The 17521-nt window shown below is 49.3% G+C and overlaps 1 protein-coding gene across 5 annotated transcripts in view; it reads left to right on the top strand.

The window, feature by feature from the left end:
* Nucleotides 1-17521, top strand: part of KCNQ1 (potassium voltage-gated channel subfamily Q member 1) — a 403111-nt gene that overhangs the window by 214820 nt on the left and 170770 nt on the right. The gene's annotated exons all lie outside the window — the stretch shown is intronic.

Raw genomic sequence — 17521 nt, 5'->3', positions numbered from 1 at the left:
CATTCTGGCCATAGTCCCATTCTAGCTGCCAACGAATTGGGAATCCCCCTTGATAAATGTCTTTGTGTCAGGATCTGTAAGTGACATTCGCAGCCCTTCTGGGGGTCACTTGCTGGGACTCTCCTTCTCTACTGACGTTTTTCTAAAGGGTGTTTTGCTCTCTGGACTCGCTGGGGGTCAGGAGGTTGTCCTGAGCCGTGTGTGCCTTTGTTGTAGTGAGGGCCTGGGCCTCCTGCCTTTGCAGCCAGCCAGGTGCAGGCTTGGCCTTGCAAATCACTGAGGAAATTGGGACCTATGGTGCTGGCGGCTGCAAGTGTAACCAAGAGAATCGGCAGGGTTGGGTAGCCAGAATGAGGCCACCTCCAGGGAAGGAGTGGCTGTGTCAAGGGGTAATTATGAACAGACAGGACTTGTCCACTTCTTTCCAGGCTCCCCCAGTTCACAGAGAGGTTGGCAGTAACTCATGGTTGGCAGGGTGTGAAGAGGCTCCAAGGGAGCCAGGAGGTCACTGGAAAGCAGGGATGACTAGTCCTGGACACCCTGAGCATAGGGCTCTGAGTTTCTGGGCCCCTCCCAGCTAGGTAAAAAGGCAGGAACAGAGGTTGAGTGGGGTGGTAGCCAGATGGGCTGCCCAGCTATAGGTTAGCACCAGAAGGCAGAATAATTTATACTGTGGCCAAGGCTTGTACTAAGTCCTGGCCGTGAGAAACACCTAACGTAATCAGTGTTCGAGTTTTGTGGCTTGTGTTGTGTGCAATACAGGTGGTAGTGCCTGCTCAGAGAGGGGACAACCAAGAGTAGACTGGGAACTCCAGAAGACTCCAAGGTTTGGGCCCGGATGCCACCCAGGCCACACTGGGCCACTCAGCCTGTCCCATCCCATCCTTCTGGCTGCTTGTTCCTCCTGTTAGAGCTCACTTGCTTTGGTTCTCTCGGTCACAGACCAGTCTTCAGACATGCAAAAAGTCATACTGGGAGGAGAGGGCCGTCACCCACAGTCCATCTAGCTGGGCAGCCAGGCTTTACCAGCTTTTGGTTCTTGCAAGGCCCCTACAGGTGAGGGTGGTAAGAGATCAGGCACTTACATGAACCACAGCCAAACCTGCAGCTGCCCAGTAAATCGTCCCTATGGGGATGAGGGCTGCCAGTGCTGGGATCAGCACATGCCAAGCTCCCTGGAGCCAGTCGTTACCCACCTGCCCTGGGGCTGACCCCAAGCCAGTGTGGCTGTGTCATCTAGGACACTGGGCTGTTTCTTGTTCCACTCCAAAATGACAGGGCCTCAGAGACCTGAACATCCATCCCTAAGCTTTCTGCCCACTTTGGGTCTAGCACATTACCATTCAGCAAGGTCCTGCAGCCTTTTCAGATTGGCACTCCCATGGCCTCCAGTGACAAGTGGGCCCAGACAGATCAGAGACTCCATCATCACCCAACCAGGTCCCTGCCCCAGAACTTATCAAGGCCTCTCTCAGAGCAGACTATTCCAAAAGTGGCAGCTGAATATAAGCCAGCCTGGGAAGGCAGGAAGGAGCCCAAGCGTGGTGCTTGGGTGAGGGATCTGAAAAGGGGATTTGGAGAGGGAAGAACAAGGAGACTGCTGCAAAGGGTCTTTGAGGCACTGTGTTCTGGTCAGGGAAGACTCAAGGCTGAGGCTTCAGGGGAGCTGAGTTCCTGCATCCTCAGGAGTTAGGGTATGATGCCTCCAGAGAGGCCTGAAGTGGCGAGCAAGCACACACGGTGTCAGGGCCTAGGAACCCAGGCTCCGCCAGGGCTACAGGCTGAAAAGAGGCCACATTCCATCTGGGGAGAAGGCTGGCAGAAGTGGGCACCCTATTTCCTCAGGGCCCAAACCGCCTGGTGGCAGGGATGTGGGGGCTGTGCAGGTCTTCTGCCCACACTGGGGCTAAATTCCTCTACCTCCTGCACAGCCCGAGTAGTGATTGATGCTAATAATTAAACTCGCCTCCAGCTGCTCAGGGATGCAGCAATGCTCCTGCAAGCAGCCTGGCCCCATGGATCCTGAACTGGGAAGAGAGGCGCACACCCTGGTGTGTGCAAGGGATAGGGATATGTGTTGGGGTCTCACAGCGGGCAGAGTGGGTGGGAGGCAGTTACCAAAAAACATTTCCATTTTTCTTCAGCATTTTACTGATGTTAAATATATTTCCATGCTGGACCAGTTCCAGAATTCAAATTAAAAACATAAATAAAGACACATTTTGTTTCCATCTTGAGCTCTCCCCACCAGCAGGGCCCCAGAGAGGTGAGGTCACTCAGCCTTGATTACGGGAAGGTCCCTGGGGCTGGGTGAAGCTCCTCTTTCTGGGGCCTGTTAGCCAGAGGTGGGTGAGGGGTGAGCAGGCCTGATACAAGCTAGGGAGCCATGGCAAGCTGAGGCATGGGGTATCCACAAGACAATGATTTCACTGCACCCCAGCCTATAGGTGGGCCCATATATAGGCTCAGGACCTTCAGCCAGCTCTAGGCAGCCAGGACTCAACCTCGAACACAACTTTCAGGCAGAAGCTGTCTTCCCAGGTTCAATGAGGCACAAGAAAGCCCCTGACAGCCTCAAGTTCCCTGAGCCCATGTCTCCCACCCAGACCATGTAACAGGGCTTTTGACAGAAAAGTATGAAGTAGAGACTGTAGGTCTGCATGGGCAGTTGGGGAGAACCCTCATGATAGCAGAAGAGCCCTGAACCCCAAGAGCCAAGATGAGTTCTGTGGCCTCTAGTGTTAAGTGGGCCCAGGAGCCCAAGAGCCAGGATTCTGACCCACTCACTGTCCTCTGCTCACCAAGGGTCACTGGCACTCACCAAGGGATAGCACCATGCCTGTGTGCATCCTTGTGCCTTGCATGTGATGATGTGCCATCTAGAATACCCATCACCCATCTGCAGCCATCAGATTCCCAATCATCTTTCCAACGTCTGCTCAGTTGTCCCTGCCTCGGCAAAGCCCCCCAGGATACACTCCAGCTTAACCACTGTGTCCCCCCTTTGGCTCTCAAACCCCTCAGTACCCGTTCCCCAAGCCCTTCGTATGGTGCAAGGAGGGAGCAGGGCACGTATAGCCCTCTTGGTCTCTTCCTCCCCAGAAGCCCCAAAGCCCTAGGCATGGAGAAGCCCTAGGACAGCGGCTCATTCAACCCTGCCTGAGATGAAGCAAGGACTGCAGACACATTGCACCAGTGCTGAGGCACAAGGCTAGGGGCCTGAGGTTCTGTGGCTCTGAAGGTGGGGGTCATGTATAGGTGTGGCCTAGGTGACCTTCTCCCAGTAGCCCTGGGACGCTGCAAACATTTTTGTGAAATCCTCCGTGGCACTGCATCTCCAACTAACTGCCAGACCAGCCAGGACTGGCCTGGAATTCACACAGTTGCCCCACTGGTTGCACATGGATACCTGAGATAGCCTAAGACAGGCCCATAAGCCCTACAGCCTGTGGTTATGCCCAGTCCAGTCGTGGGGTTTCTCTGAAGGGCCCCCTCTCTCTTCTGTTTTGACATCTTAGAAGGGCAAACCCCAGCTCGAGGCTAATAGACACTGCCCCAGTCCTACTTTCCAGGAGGACACTCAGGGAGCACCCTGCCCATTGAGATGGGCATGTGGGAGGACCAGGAGCCCCGAGGCTGGGCAGAGGGAGTGTAAAGAAGGCATAGGAGAAGCTGCAGAGACCCCCACCAGGTGACTGTGAGCACCTCCCTGGCGAGCATGTGCTTGCCTGGCCTCTTGCAACATGACAGCTTTGCAAATCCTTGAGCAAAAACAGCCCCCTGTGTGTTAATTAGAATTTCCATGTCTTCAACTTTCTCCTGGACCCTGCAGAATCTCACGCCAAAACGTTCAACTTGCTCTTTTCCAGCGAGGCCGCTGTGGCCTGGCTTTCATCCACATCACTACTAATGTCTCCTGAATTCTGCATTTGTCAGCAAGGACAGGGCCAGTCTGTGCCGTCTGGAAATAAGGGCAAACGTCACAAGGGTGGCCCCAAATTTGGCTCCATGGACTGGGGATAGCTCTTTTGATGGGACCAGCTTTGCCTGGGACATTTTGGAGACATCCAGAGCCCACTGTGGCCCACTCCCACAGACACCAAGGTGCCAGGCACTGCAGCTCTGTGAATGCCTAAGCTCCTCACCATATTTTTCTCCCTTTAAACTTTGGTGGGAAAGTACAGAGAGGCCATTCTGGGACCAGTGTCCAGAAGGATGAGTGAGGGGCTTCGCGGAACAGATGAGACCATTTTGTCTTTCTAGACCAGTGTCCTGTCTTCTGCAAAGCTCCAGACCACCTCTGTCTGCATGAGGTGCCAAGGAAGCCCCCTGGGAACCTGCCCGGGAGGGCTGTGCAGGGCTGCATGAGTCATGGGATCCCTGTCAGAACCCCACATAGCACCAGCCAGGCTCAAACCCGTCTCTGAAATGCTCGGGGGGATTACATGTTCTTCTAATTAAATTAAAATGGAGGCATAATGGCTCAGTGGGAAAGAGATGGGATTGAAAATCAGTTGCCCTCAATCTGGCCCCCAGCCTGCATCAGCCTAGCTGTGGCAGCCCCCCGTGGCCCCCAACCTTTCCAAACTTCACGTCCTCCATCTGAGCATGGGAGGAAGAAGCGGCTGGTCTTCTAGGGCTGCTGCTATATGGAGAAGGCCACACTATCTAGGTGCATGGCCCAAGGGAAAGCAGTGAGGCTTCTCACTTCCTCTGCAAAGGAAGGGCCATCCACATCACCCTGGCCCAGTGTACTCTGGCCAGGCTCAGCTCTCTTCACTTGTGACCTCCCAGCCATGATGCTGCTGAGGTCCTCAGCCAAGAGGGTGGTATTACCAGATGTGACAGCGAGAACATTTACACCACAGAGGTGGCTGGAGAGCACAGGACTTCACAACTGCACTGATATGGTCCTAAGACACTTCTGGAAACAGGGGGCATCCCATGCAGATCTCGTGTGCTCTGCCTAAACCTGAAAGGGGAGACTAAACTGCAGAGCGTCTAGAGGATGAAGCACGGAGGTGACCTACTCAGGAAGTCTGAGAGCCATATCCCCTTAAGTGAGGGAGTGGGATAGTGCTGGGCCTAGCAGTCCTGAAGGCCAAAGCTATCCATCTTTCTAATTAGGCTCACCTGGGCTCTCCTGGTAAAGGGTAGTGGTGTTACACTTTTAGTTAAAGGGTGGCGCACACACAGATTAGTATACAGGTAGACAGCTGGAGGCATCTTCAGTCTCTGGGATCCATGTGTGCAGCACCCAGAGGAAGCAACAGAACACCCAGAAAGCCTCTCAGGTTCCCAATTCCTGTCAGTCACTGACACCTTAAGATTAATCACAAGCCTAACTTCTAGCAGCAATGATCAGCTTTGCCCACATTTGAACTTTATGCAGTTGGAATCATGCAACTCATACACCTTTGTGTCCAATGTCCTTCACTCAATTTGACGTCTGGGGCAGCCTCTGTAGGGCTGAAGGGAGCAGTGCTTCCTCGCGCTCCTTGCTGTCTAGTACTCCACTGTGTGCATGGCCTACGTTACTCATCGATTCTACTGCCTGTGGCCAGCAGGCAGTTTCTGGTATAGCTTGGTGTTTAAGAATATTCTGTACACACTTTTGGTGAGCATCGGGTTGCATTTCTGGGGAATATATGCCTGTGTGTGGAGCTGCAGGGTCCTGGGTGGGCATATATTTACTTTTAGTGAACACTGCCCAGCAGTTTCCCAAAGCAGTCATCCCAAATTTTCATTCTCATGGGCAGCAGTCTGGCTGCTCCACATCCTAAGCCTTGGCATTTTCCATTGTTGCCTTTTTAACCATGCTAATGACTGTCGAGCAGCATCAAATGGTGATTTTAATTTGCAGTAACCTGACAACTAATGAAGTTGAATCCTTTCCCATGTTATCATTTAGTCGGATATATCTTTCTGTATAAACTGCCCAGACCTTCCGCCTGTTTTATGTTGGGAAAGTCTTTTCTTATTGATTTGTATTTCTATTTATCTCTGGGTATTCTGGAGCCATTTGTCAGAGAGATGCACACGCGCGCACACACACACACACACACACACATTGCAAATATCGCCTCCCCCTCTGCAGGCTGCCTTCTTCCTCTCTTGATGGTGTCTTTTGATGAACAGAAGGTCTTAATTTTCATGTGGTCCAGTTAATCAAACATTTCCTCTCTGGATAGGGCTGTTTGTGTCCTATTTAAGAAACTTTGACTACTCCAAGGTCATAAAGATATTCTGGCTTATTCTAAAGCCTTATTAGCCCACCTTTCCCATGTATATCTGCACTCCATCTGGGATTGATTTTTGTGTCCAATAGGAGGCCGAGGTCATGGTACACTCTTCCCCTACTTGGATATCCAGTCTGGCTCAGCACCCAGCATGGGAAGGCCTGTCCTCTCCCCACTACCCTGTTATATCAGTGTCTTTACAATCAGCTCACTGGCTACATGCGGCTCTGTTTCTGGACCCTATTTGGTGCCACTGGTCAGATTCAAGTTGCTCTTTGTGGCCAGTGCCACACTTCATTCTCAACGTAGAATTTGCTAAACAGGTTTTGACAGCTGGACTTGCTGGGTCTGGCTGCTTCTCCTTCCTCATCACTGGCTTTGCTGTTTTTGTAGGGTTTCTGCCTCACCATACATATGCTAGTGCCACAGAAAGCCTCTTCTAGGTTCAGCAGACTCTAGATGGGCATGGGAGAATGGATATCCTTACAGTATTGGGGACCCTGAACCATGGCATGTTCTGCCCCTTGTTTATTCAGGTTGACTTTCATGTATTTTGCCCTGTGGTTTTCAGTGTAGTGGTCATGAACAGCTTGTCAGATTTACTCCTCATCAGCTGATGGTTGGTGTATGTTCACTGAATCCAGGGACAAGGTCTGTCAGGGAGCCCTGGCCAGCTTGGGTCATTTCATCCTGCCCACAGGACACTGTGGCAGTCACCTAATCACTATGAGCCTCAGTTTCCTCTTATATACATTGGGGGTATATCTCACCAGTATTAGTGTAAGGCCTTGAGGAGATGGGGTTAGGCATCCAGCCACATACCTGACTTGGGAAAATACCTGAAAATATTAGCCAGCATAAAATGTCCCTTTATGATGGGAGATCCTGTGGGGACATTCCTTATTTGGCCTGAGAGCTTCTGAAATTGCAAGGTCATGAGTTACCATGGGATACAAATGGGATCATAACATACGGCTGTCAGCTGCTGTCCTTAATAAGATGTGCTTACAGGCCTGAGAGTCCCAAGCTCCAGGACAGTCTGGAGTCAGGTGGAGGGAGGGGAAGTCCAGAGGTCCCCAAGCTACAACCTCAGCCTCTGGGAATGGGGTTTAGGAGCTGTTGTGGCTCCCGTGGAGGTACAGGCAGAAACCTAGCACTCACTATCCTGCTCTGAGAAGGGGGTTAAAGGCAGAATCAGTGGACTGTGCATGGCAGTCACGGGTACCCCAGTATGCATCTGTCATTTGTTCTCATCACTGTCTGGCCCATCTGCCAAGGCCAGCACCCATCTTCAAGCAGAGTGAAGAGCAGGGTGAACTGTGCAGTGCACCTGCCTTTGACCCTGCACATGACAAACGAGGGAGGAGGACCACGGTAGCTTGTCTCCAGGCAACCCTTAGGTGCCCAATGGAGAGATAATCTCAACGATGGAAGCAGAGTTCAGACTCGGTAACTTTCAGGTGCTTAGAATAGGCTGCAATTCCAGGAGCATTAAGCAGACACCTACTGTGTTTATGTCTTGTGTTGGGGTTAGAAGGGGATGATGCTGTTGGCTGAGACACACAGCCCACATCCTTGGTAGGTCCCTCAGAGAGCACCTAGTGGGCCTGTCCAGCCAGCTCACAGAAAAGGAAATTGAAGCCTCAAGAGGAACAGGGACTTGCCAGTCTCACTGGGAGATGGTAGAAGAAGCCAGACACATAGTCTCTAGGGGACCCTGGATATGCATGGCAGAGGCTGGGATGAACCCTAAAGGTTGGTAGGAAGACAGTGTAGCAGTAACAAGACAAAGGGATTCTGTGGCCCATGGAGCAGGAAGGAACAGCCTGCAGATTATCTGTGCACTAGCCAATGGCTCTTGCGGCTGCCCTCTGCAATAAGAACTCAAGTTTAGCCTCTATGTGCTTCATAAACCTGGTGCCCCCAAGCAAGGAGGTCAAGGGTCCTCACTGGCCGGTGGGCCACTGGGAAGGCTCCTAGATTGCCTGGACAAGGCTGATCTGCCCTCCCAGGATGCAGAGGCAGGCCCAGCTTCATGCTTTCTCATGGTGCCCCAGAGGCCCCCACTAGGCATTCATGCTTTAGATATGTGGACCCTCTAGGGACAATGCAGGTGTCCTAGGCAGGGGCTACATCTGAGGCACATGTCCTTGTTAGTGACTGGCTAGCAGGAGGAAGTCTGGCAGTTACTCTGTCAGCCTGGTTGGTCCTATGGTAGGCCTGAGGTGACTGCCATCTTAGAAAGAGGTTCTTTCCGGGAGAGGAGAAAGACGAATAAAAAGTGGAGACAGAGGTAGACAGGAGTCCAGGTATGACATCAGAATCAGACGTTCCCACCATCCCCAGTCCCTTAGCCTTTGATCTTCTCCATAAGTAATCCTTTCCCATGTGTGGCTGCAGCATCAGAGGCTCCCGCCGAAGATGACACTGGGAATATCCTGAGACAACACCTGGCATGCCTCTCCCAGGGTACCGTCACTATCTATCCAGAGATTCTCCCAATTCAGCAGGCGCAAGAGCAACCCAGCAAGGGATCTGAGAAAGGGATTATTAATATTAGGGCCAATTCAAGGGATTTTTTTCAAAGGTTAATTTTGACTCTGCCTGACTTATCTCCTAAGTCTTTGGCACTAAGCATTCATACAAGATCTGACTGCACTGCACCCTAAGTATAAACCTTGTCACAGCAGTGTCCTTTGGTGCCCTGCTGGGAAAACTGAGGCAGCAGGCAGGGGTGACTTTGCAAGGCAGTGGAGGGTACTTGGGAAGTAAGGGAGTAGGCAAGGCTTTTCAGAGAACATAGAGCTACACACACATACATGCATCCAAATGTTCATTCTGGCCCAGTCAGGATTCTTCCCCCACAACTCCACTGTGGTTATGGGTCTGAGCCTTCTGCCCCAGCGAGCCAGGTCCTAGAGAGGAGGTGGGCAGCACCAGGCAGCCAGTCCGTGGGCCCTACTGTGCTGCCTCAGGCAGCTCGGCTCTGTATCTGGGGTAGAAACAGTGGGCTAAAAAGTCATATAGCACCCCTGACTTCAAGCCCTTGAGTGTGTGGGGGGCTTGTCTACCTGCTTTGGCCCAATCTGCACTCAAGCCAGTATCCTCCCCCAGTCCCTGGTCTGGAATGAACAGCTGTCCTCTGCCCCAAGGGGACTTTTCTTCTCCACCTAATCCCTCCTCTTTGGGCCTTTCAAAGGTGGGCTTGTTTTTCAATGTTTTCTTTAGGTTCATGTCCTGATTTGTTAAGTTAAATTGAATTCCTTCTAGTCCGAAATACTTGAATGCTTTTTTCTGCTTTTTTTTTAACTGCCCCATGAACCCCACCAACTGGGTGTGTGGGCTCCAGGTGAGAGCTCAAGGGGGCCTGCTGTGGTGGGTGCAGAAGCAGAAGGCTGGGGCAGCCTTCACAGGCCAGTATGGTTGAGCTCAGGCTGGTATGAGTTTAGGGGAAGAGAGTACAGAACTGTCCACCCCAGGGGCTCTGAAGAGCTTCTATTGAGATGTCCTTCCCCTAAGGTCCCCACATTCCATGGCAGTGCCTAGGAGCTCTGCATTTCCAGGCCCCTCCATTACCAGTCATCTTCTATACTTCAAGGTAGCCTTATCAGACCACATGGCCTGAATTTTGATTGGGAAAACATCCCTGTAGGTGTCGGGTGGTAGAAGGACTAGGTAAATGGGAGCCATAAGACCAGATATGATAGGACCTTGCCCCATGGACACAGCCAGCTGATGGCACAGCCAAGGCCAGATGTCAGGTTCCAGACTCAAGTTCTGTGCTTTTTTTGTTAGTCCAACACGGCCTGTCTCCTCCCTGCACCAGGTCCAACCAGTCCCCTTCAGCAGGGCTGGACCAAGTGACCCCAATGCTGGGGTCTGCCTGGGCATTTTCTTGAGTGGCATGCCCTGGCCACCTGACTGTCAAGGGAGCAGTATGTGGCACTTGAGGCCTTATGCCTGGCCATGCAGGCCCACCCAAGTGACAGGGATTCATGACCCCCACCTGAGTCCACTGCAGTGGACTTGTCTGGCAGAGAAGCCAGTGAATCAAGGTATTACTTAAAGAAATATAGGGTCTGGGGCTGGCTAAAAAGGACAATGAAGTTGGCTTCTCAAGCCACAGGACTTCATGGTACTCAGCAGGAGGCCCCAGCAGGCAGTACCAGCACAGGGGTGCCAACCATTCCTGGCCCAAGGAGGAGGATCAAAATGGACCCTGGGGCCAAGGCGAACAGCCAAACTGAGTGGGCAAGCTGAGTGCCTGCAGGATTCCGGGGACTGGGTGATAAGCACCGCAAAGCCTTGGCCACCTTCTCCCCCAGAAAAAAATCTCAAGAGAAACAATCCCACAGGCCACCAGGCCAGCTTTTGGAAACAGTATCATTAGCAAACAAAAGAGGTGTCAGAGCATAGCTCCCCTTGGCCTTTGTTTAGCCCACCCTTTCCCTAGGCACCAGGTGTGGAGGCTCCAACTTAGTGTTGGGCCTCCAGGAGCCAGAACACCTGAAATGCCATACAAACTCCTGCTCATCACAACCGCTTGTTGATGCTGATAACCTTCAGAACGATCACTCTCAGCCTATCCCCTACCTGGCCACACAGGTGCAAACCCCTATTACTTGGGCTAAAGAAAAGCTAAACATGACCAGTCTACCCACCTTGCCACTGCTGACTACCACCCTGATTCATGTCTTTGGTCTGCATAGTCCTTTTCCTATCAATGTTTAGTTCCTGAGGGTGCTGAATCTCAGGGCTTGGAAGGCCCAGACCGAACAGGCGACGGGGTACAGTCCCTTCTTTCTGGTATGTTGGGAAGCTCTGGTGCAAAGGGCACTGACGGCCCTTCAATCCCAGGCCCACACACACCACAGCCAGGAGAGTTAAGGTTGGATATGAAGAGGGACTTCCTGAAAGCAGGCACAGAAAAGCACAGAAGTTCAGCCCAGAGGGTGCTAGACAAGGGAGTGTGTCTTTTCCCCCATGAGTGAGGGCAGTCACAAGAGGATGCCCAGCCTTGAGGGGCTCCTCTGTGCTTTCTGGCTCTTTGGGCCTTGGATGCAGCCCCTATTTGTACTTGCTGGCTGCCCCATGGGGGCTTGGGCTAGGCCTCCCTGCCGGTGGGGAGGGAGGTGTGGGAGCTGGTTTGCCGGGGCCACCCAGTGTGGGCTCAGGAAGGGAAGGAATGTGACTGAGGCTGGGTGTGGCTGGGGAGAGCACAGCCAGTTGTGGGTTTTTCTTGGGGCCCAGATAAATGTGAGTGGAGCTGGAGGCCCCTCTCTCCCAGCCCCCAGCACACACACTAGGACCTTTCTTCATCATGCAGCCATGGAGCTGGAGGCCAAGGACACCCTCTGGAAATCTGAATTCCATTCCCTCTTGGCAAAGAGCAGCTTCCTGCTTGGGGAAGGTGCACATGCGAATGCGTGCAACCACGGAGGCTGGGGGGAGGCATGTGGGGAGGAGGCTGCCTATCGAGATGTGTAAGATGGCCCCAGTGTTACTAGGCACTAGGTGGCACTTGCAAAGCCCATTCCAAGGAGTCAGACAAATACCTCGAGTGAGTGAATCTGAAGCGTGCTGGTTGCGTTGCCTTTTAAATAGGCTCTGGCTTAGAACAGTCACAGCCAAACAGGCCTTTGAATTGGAAAGCCAGAACTTTTTGCAAAATAATTTGAAAAGTTTGTTGAACCTTAAACCTTTCCTGATGACTCCTTCCTTCTGAACTTAACTCGTTAAAGTTGCTCCAATCCCAGCCCAGTGCCAGACCAGCTTCCTGGAAACTCTCGCCAACTGCTGGCCTTTGGAAAGGCTTGTCACCCTAATAGCTGTTTAAAAAAAAAAAAAAAAAAGCTCACTGGGCACCTTGGCTGCAGGGTCTGAAAAGTCCTTTGTGTTAGCTCCAGCTGCAGAGTTTTTCCAGGCCTCGCTTCTGGGGCTGACTGGAGCTGTTTCTCTTCGTTTCCTCTTACAGTGGCGGGCACTCAGCCGGCTTCTTCCCGCCCGACTTCTCTGCCAGAGCCCAGGTGGGGGACGGGGATGCCAAGGGCAGAGCCCCTGCAGAGGCTAGTGTGGGCATGTCCTGAGTGGACAGGCCTAAGGTGGGCTCACCAGCCTCTTTCTCCCATCTTTCCCCCCATTAGAGGTAGTGCTCTAGTGGGGAAAGATTAGGGCCCCTCCTAGGTCAACATTGTATCATTTCCCCAGAATAGCCAGGGCCAAACCAGCTCCCAAGCAGTACTGTTTCAGAAGTGAAGAAAACTCACCCCTCTCAAAAGCAGGGTTTTGGCAATATAAAACATCGGAGTGGGATGGGATCTGGGTCATTTTTTTTTAGTTTAAAACACGTGTGCGCATTAGGAAACATTTAAATACAGCCATTAGGCAAATAAATTGAAATATATTGTCATTTTGCATTAATCAAAATATAAGATGATCTGAAAATGGAAAATGTTGCATAAAAACGTATTTCATGAGACACATACCATACACATTTGTTCCTTTCAGAATTACTCCAAATTCTGTAATGACATGACATATGTAACGGTTTCTCTCTAGGAGACCCCATAGCTCCTCAGATAGGGTGGAGAGCACCCCTTATTAGAGCGTGGTTGGGCTCTCTGGGAGCCTGCCCAGGGCCTGCCCTAACTCTGGCTCTGCTTTTCCCTGTCAAAAACCTCTTTGTGCTGGAGCAGCCCCTGCTCCACAGAGTGACATGAACCAGAGACTCAGCACTATGTGCGGGGAGCTGCTGCCCGCAGGGCATACCAGCCACGCGCATACAGAGCTGAACACTGCCCTCCCGTGCATCTACAGCCTGGCAAACACCTGCCTTCTGGGGAACCAATTGTGCTTTATGTATTCAAGTGTTGTGCTACAAAAATCATAAAATCATCTTCACACACATGGTAAAACAAATTCAGAGTACAAAGGGGGTGAAAATGACACTGGCCCCACCCCCTAACTTCCAAGTTTCCTTCCCTAAAGGTTACCACTCAACACTTTCCTATGGCATCTTTCTGAGGTATTTTATGTAACAAATAAATGTGTGTCTGTGTGTATATGTACTTGGTAAATACAGTTCCTTTTTATACAGATTACTATGTGTTTTTCTACAGTTTGCCTTTTTACTTCTTTCATAGGTATGCCAGACTTCTTTCTGAGCTGTACATACAAGGCTGATTTATTATGGTGCAGTGTATCTGAGAAGCATTTTTATTTCAAAATGTGTGTGTACATATACACAGAGACACACATGTCAACAGGTGATGGCTCTGAACAGTGTAGCTGAAGTGCTGCTTTCTCATGGTTGGGCTTCCAGTATAATTGGAAGGAGCATAGTGTCTGTGTTCAGCTAGAGATTTTGCCCAATGAGCTGGGCTTTTCCCAGATAGGACATGTTCACTGTTCTGCTCAGATTGTTAGTTGTAGTCTTTCTGGCATCAATTCTATTTCTGGTGAACACTTGGACTTGGCAAAAGGCATAGAGGTAGTGATACAGGAAAGATCTAAGAAGGCTGAGGACCATCATGCTAGGTATTCAACAGCCAGCTCTCCAAAGAGGCCTCCAAGAAGTGGGCAGCTTAACAGATTCACAGATGGGCAGTTCACTAAGGTCTTGAGTATTTCCAAGGGAGCACTAACTGGATCACAGCCTGGCAGGAGATGACCAAGTTATATGCATAGTGGCTGGGGGTATGATGGTCTGCCGTATAAAGCAACCCCAGGACATTTAAAGAGAATGGAATGATGGCCAGTGTACTATGCTGGGACCTAACACGGGGGTCATGCTGTAATGACATCTGTCAGCTTTGACTGGGGAAGCCCTCTCATTTCTTAGTAAGCATTCAGCCCTAATGTGCACCAGTTAAAAGGAAGATACTGGTATGTTCTGGAGATGGATCTGTATTAAGACATCTAGCAAATCTTTTTATTAACAGCTGCAGCAAATTTCATTGTCCCATGATTTATGGAACAGATCCTCTATTGATGGATATGTAGGGCAGCTAAAAACAGCCATGAACCAGTCACATATATTCACTACTGAACTGACCACTTATAAAATTAATTTCTCCTGAAACATCCCTCCCCATGGAACACTGTTGTTTCTCCCTATCCATCTTATTCCTACTTGTATCTCTGCTGACTGATCTCTTTGGCTGTCTCTTGTCAACCAAAGGCAATATAAAGCACACACAAAGTAAAGAGAAACTTAGAAAGAGAAACTGTAAATCTTGCCAAGAGAAGAGATTTCATCAGGTTAAAGAACATGATATCAAATAATTTCTCAAATAGAGACTGGGCAGCATAGACCAGTTATCAGTGGAAGAGGAAACCAAGATTGATGCCTAGATAAGCATTTCAGAGGAGACCAAAGGAGATGATCATTGATGCAGGGCGGCCTCTTGGTCAAGCAATGAAATCGTGCCATACTTCTACAAAAATATGACCCTCTCTGTGGAAGTGCTGCCAATGTCCTCTGCCAAGCATAAAAGATGCCCTCAGATGTTACCATCTAATGTTTTACAAAAGACAAACCAAAATCCCCTCTGGATTTGTTTTTCTCTAAAATGAGTACATAATTGCAACTCTAACAACTGTCGCTACATATGAGTTAACGTAACTTTTAACTATGACTATTTTTCAAAATAACTTCCCAGTCAAATGTCTATTGTAAAATGTTGGTCTCCATTTTCAGTGGGTTCACTTTTAAGAGACCCTCCCTTCCCCCCATTTCCAGCAGGATTAAAATATTCGCAGATGTTGTGATAGACACTGCCAAATAAAAGCTGTACCCTTGATGTCACTATGAGGACTGCAAACACCCGCTTGCTTGCTCCACCCTGACCAGGTATATTATCGAATTTTTATCTTCATTAATTTGATAGACCAGAAATGATACACTGGAGCTTTAATTTACATTTCTTGTTAGAAATAAGGTTTTTATCTTTTCAAGTGATTAAAATCATTTTTTTCTTTTTTGGGACCTACCTCTTCATACCCTTGGACTTCATAAAATACCTTATTTGACTGATTTGTAGAAACTTGCTTTGTCATATTCGTTGAAAACATTTTATCCCAATTTTCCTTAGGTGTTTTGGCTTTTTCTATATTTTTCTGGTGGCAGAATTTTATTTTTACATTATCAACTTTGTCATTCTTCTATGATGTGAGGTTCTTATCTTAAATTTTGAAATAACCTCCTCATCCTGAGATTGTTTTAATAAATTCTTCCATGTTTTCTTCCATCATTTTTTACATTTAAATCCTTGCTTTATCAGGATTCTGGCACAGTCATTAAATTCAATTTAGTTTCCATATGTATGTCCGATTGTCCCAACACTATTTATTTCAGTACATCATCATCTCTCTACTAATTTCAACTGCTACCTTTATCGTGTTTCAAACTCATTTAATTTGTGTCCATTTCTAGACTCTATTCTGGACTGCCGATGGGCCTGCTGATAGGCCAGAGCTCAGTTATTTTAATTATGTAACTTTATGATGCACTTATCTGTGAGCAGGGCTCCGCCTCATCTCCAATGCTTAAGAGCCAATAATAGGAAGCTCATTTTCACAATGCAGTCAACCAAGGGAATTCATGGCATGGCCTAAGATCTAAACACTCTTTAAGATTTAAACACAGGATTAGCTCTTGAGTTAGACAGGAAGCTGGGGTGTTTGGGACTGAGGCTTCATCTTGGCAGCTAATAACGTCAGGGAGCATGAGCACTTGTTTCTTCCAAGGCTCACTTTCAGGAAGGCAGAACCCAGATTCGGGGTGCACAGGAGCTGCCAGCCAGACCTGGGGCCACTTTGTATACATGTATGATCACACTTGCAGGGTATCTTGGAAAAGTTAACAGAGAACAAAAGCATAAATAAGCCTAATTCAAAAATTCAAAAAAAACCCACGATAAGAAACAGAATCTCAAACTTGTAGCCCAGCCCCTCCTCCATACCAACTACCAAAAAAACTACTAATACCATCAAGTGTCATAGCTAGAGCTACAGTATTATAACCTGTGCAGGCCAAAATGGTTTCATGGCATGACTTGGGCAGCAGTGACTCAGTTTCCGTGTCTGAGTTAGGCCACCTGTAGCAATGCAGCCCCATCCATGTGAAGCTGGTCCAGAGGACTACAGTTCCCTGTCCCACCCTTGGCTGTGCTCTCCTTTACTAATCCATAGCCAACGACAGGGACTAAGAGCAGGCTCTGGAGTCTGAACTCAAATCCTAACTCCACTACTTTCTACCTGCTACACCTTGAGTGAGTCACTTAACCTCAGTCTCAGTTTCCTGATCTGTAAAATGGGAAGTGTAAGAGTATCTTCCTCAGCGTTGTTGAGAGGATCACACAAATAATGTAAAGTAGGCAGAAAGGTGCCTGTCTATAGTAGTGACACAGTTTTAACTTAAATGTATTGTTATACCTCATGATAAGCATTCCATCCACTGTGATCAGTCTACCATGCAATTCACAGTGCCTGGCAAAGCTGATGAGGAGGCAAGTTGGAATGACTAGTAGTAGCAACCTCATAAGATTATTTAGGATGCACAGGATCCTAGAACAGATTTTTTGCAATCTGCCTTTCTCTCCATTCTTGTCCAGAATTTGTGAACAGTGATGGGAAAATGGTCCCTGCTGCACACTAGGACCTGTTAGGCCAGACAGGGGCTAGAGAAGCTCAAGGGGCCAGGCTGCTGCTACTTCTGATTTTTATAGGACATAAACTTAGAACCAGCTCTGCCCTCAAAGGAAAAAAAGAAGGATCAGAGTGGGTACAAGTTCCTGCCTTCTCAGATTAGGGTCCTACCATCCATGCTCCCCAAGCATCAAGGTGCTCCAAAGGAGGCCCACACTACCATCTAGGTGAGGGGAAAACATGATAGCCATAATGAACACAGCTTTAAGCTGAAGAGTAATCTTCAGATGATACCACTACTTACACTTCCTGTTTGCCAGGCAAACAGACATCATTTCACTAATCCTCACGGCAGCTTTTAACACAAGAATATTATCATTCCTGTTTTATAGCTCATCTCCTCAGGGTTGAGGGATTAAGTCTAGGGCCCAGGGTCACAAAGCTAGGGAGCCATGGATCTTCAGGAGATGTCCCAGCTCATCAAATACTCTTTCAGTATTAAACATACCAAACTCGCTCCTGACCTCTCCCCTTCCCCAGGCTAGGAATGTCCTATCCTGTGGGTCTTAGCTGAAATGTCCCTTCCTCAGAGGAGCCGATTTCTCAAGCTTCAGACTAGGCTGTAAAAAAAATCA

Source organism: Callithrix jacchus, chromosome 10, assembly GCF_049354715.1.
Source record: "Callithrix jacchus isolate 240 chromosome 10, calJac240_pri, whole genome shotgun sequence".
NCBI classification, from domain to species: domain Eukaryota; kingdom Metazoa; phylum Chordata; class Mammalia; order Primates; family Cebidae; genus Callithrix; species Callithrix jacchus.
Note: the sequence above shows the minus strand (reverse complement) of the source record. Positions and strands in the feature narration are given on the sequence as shown.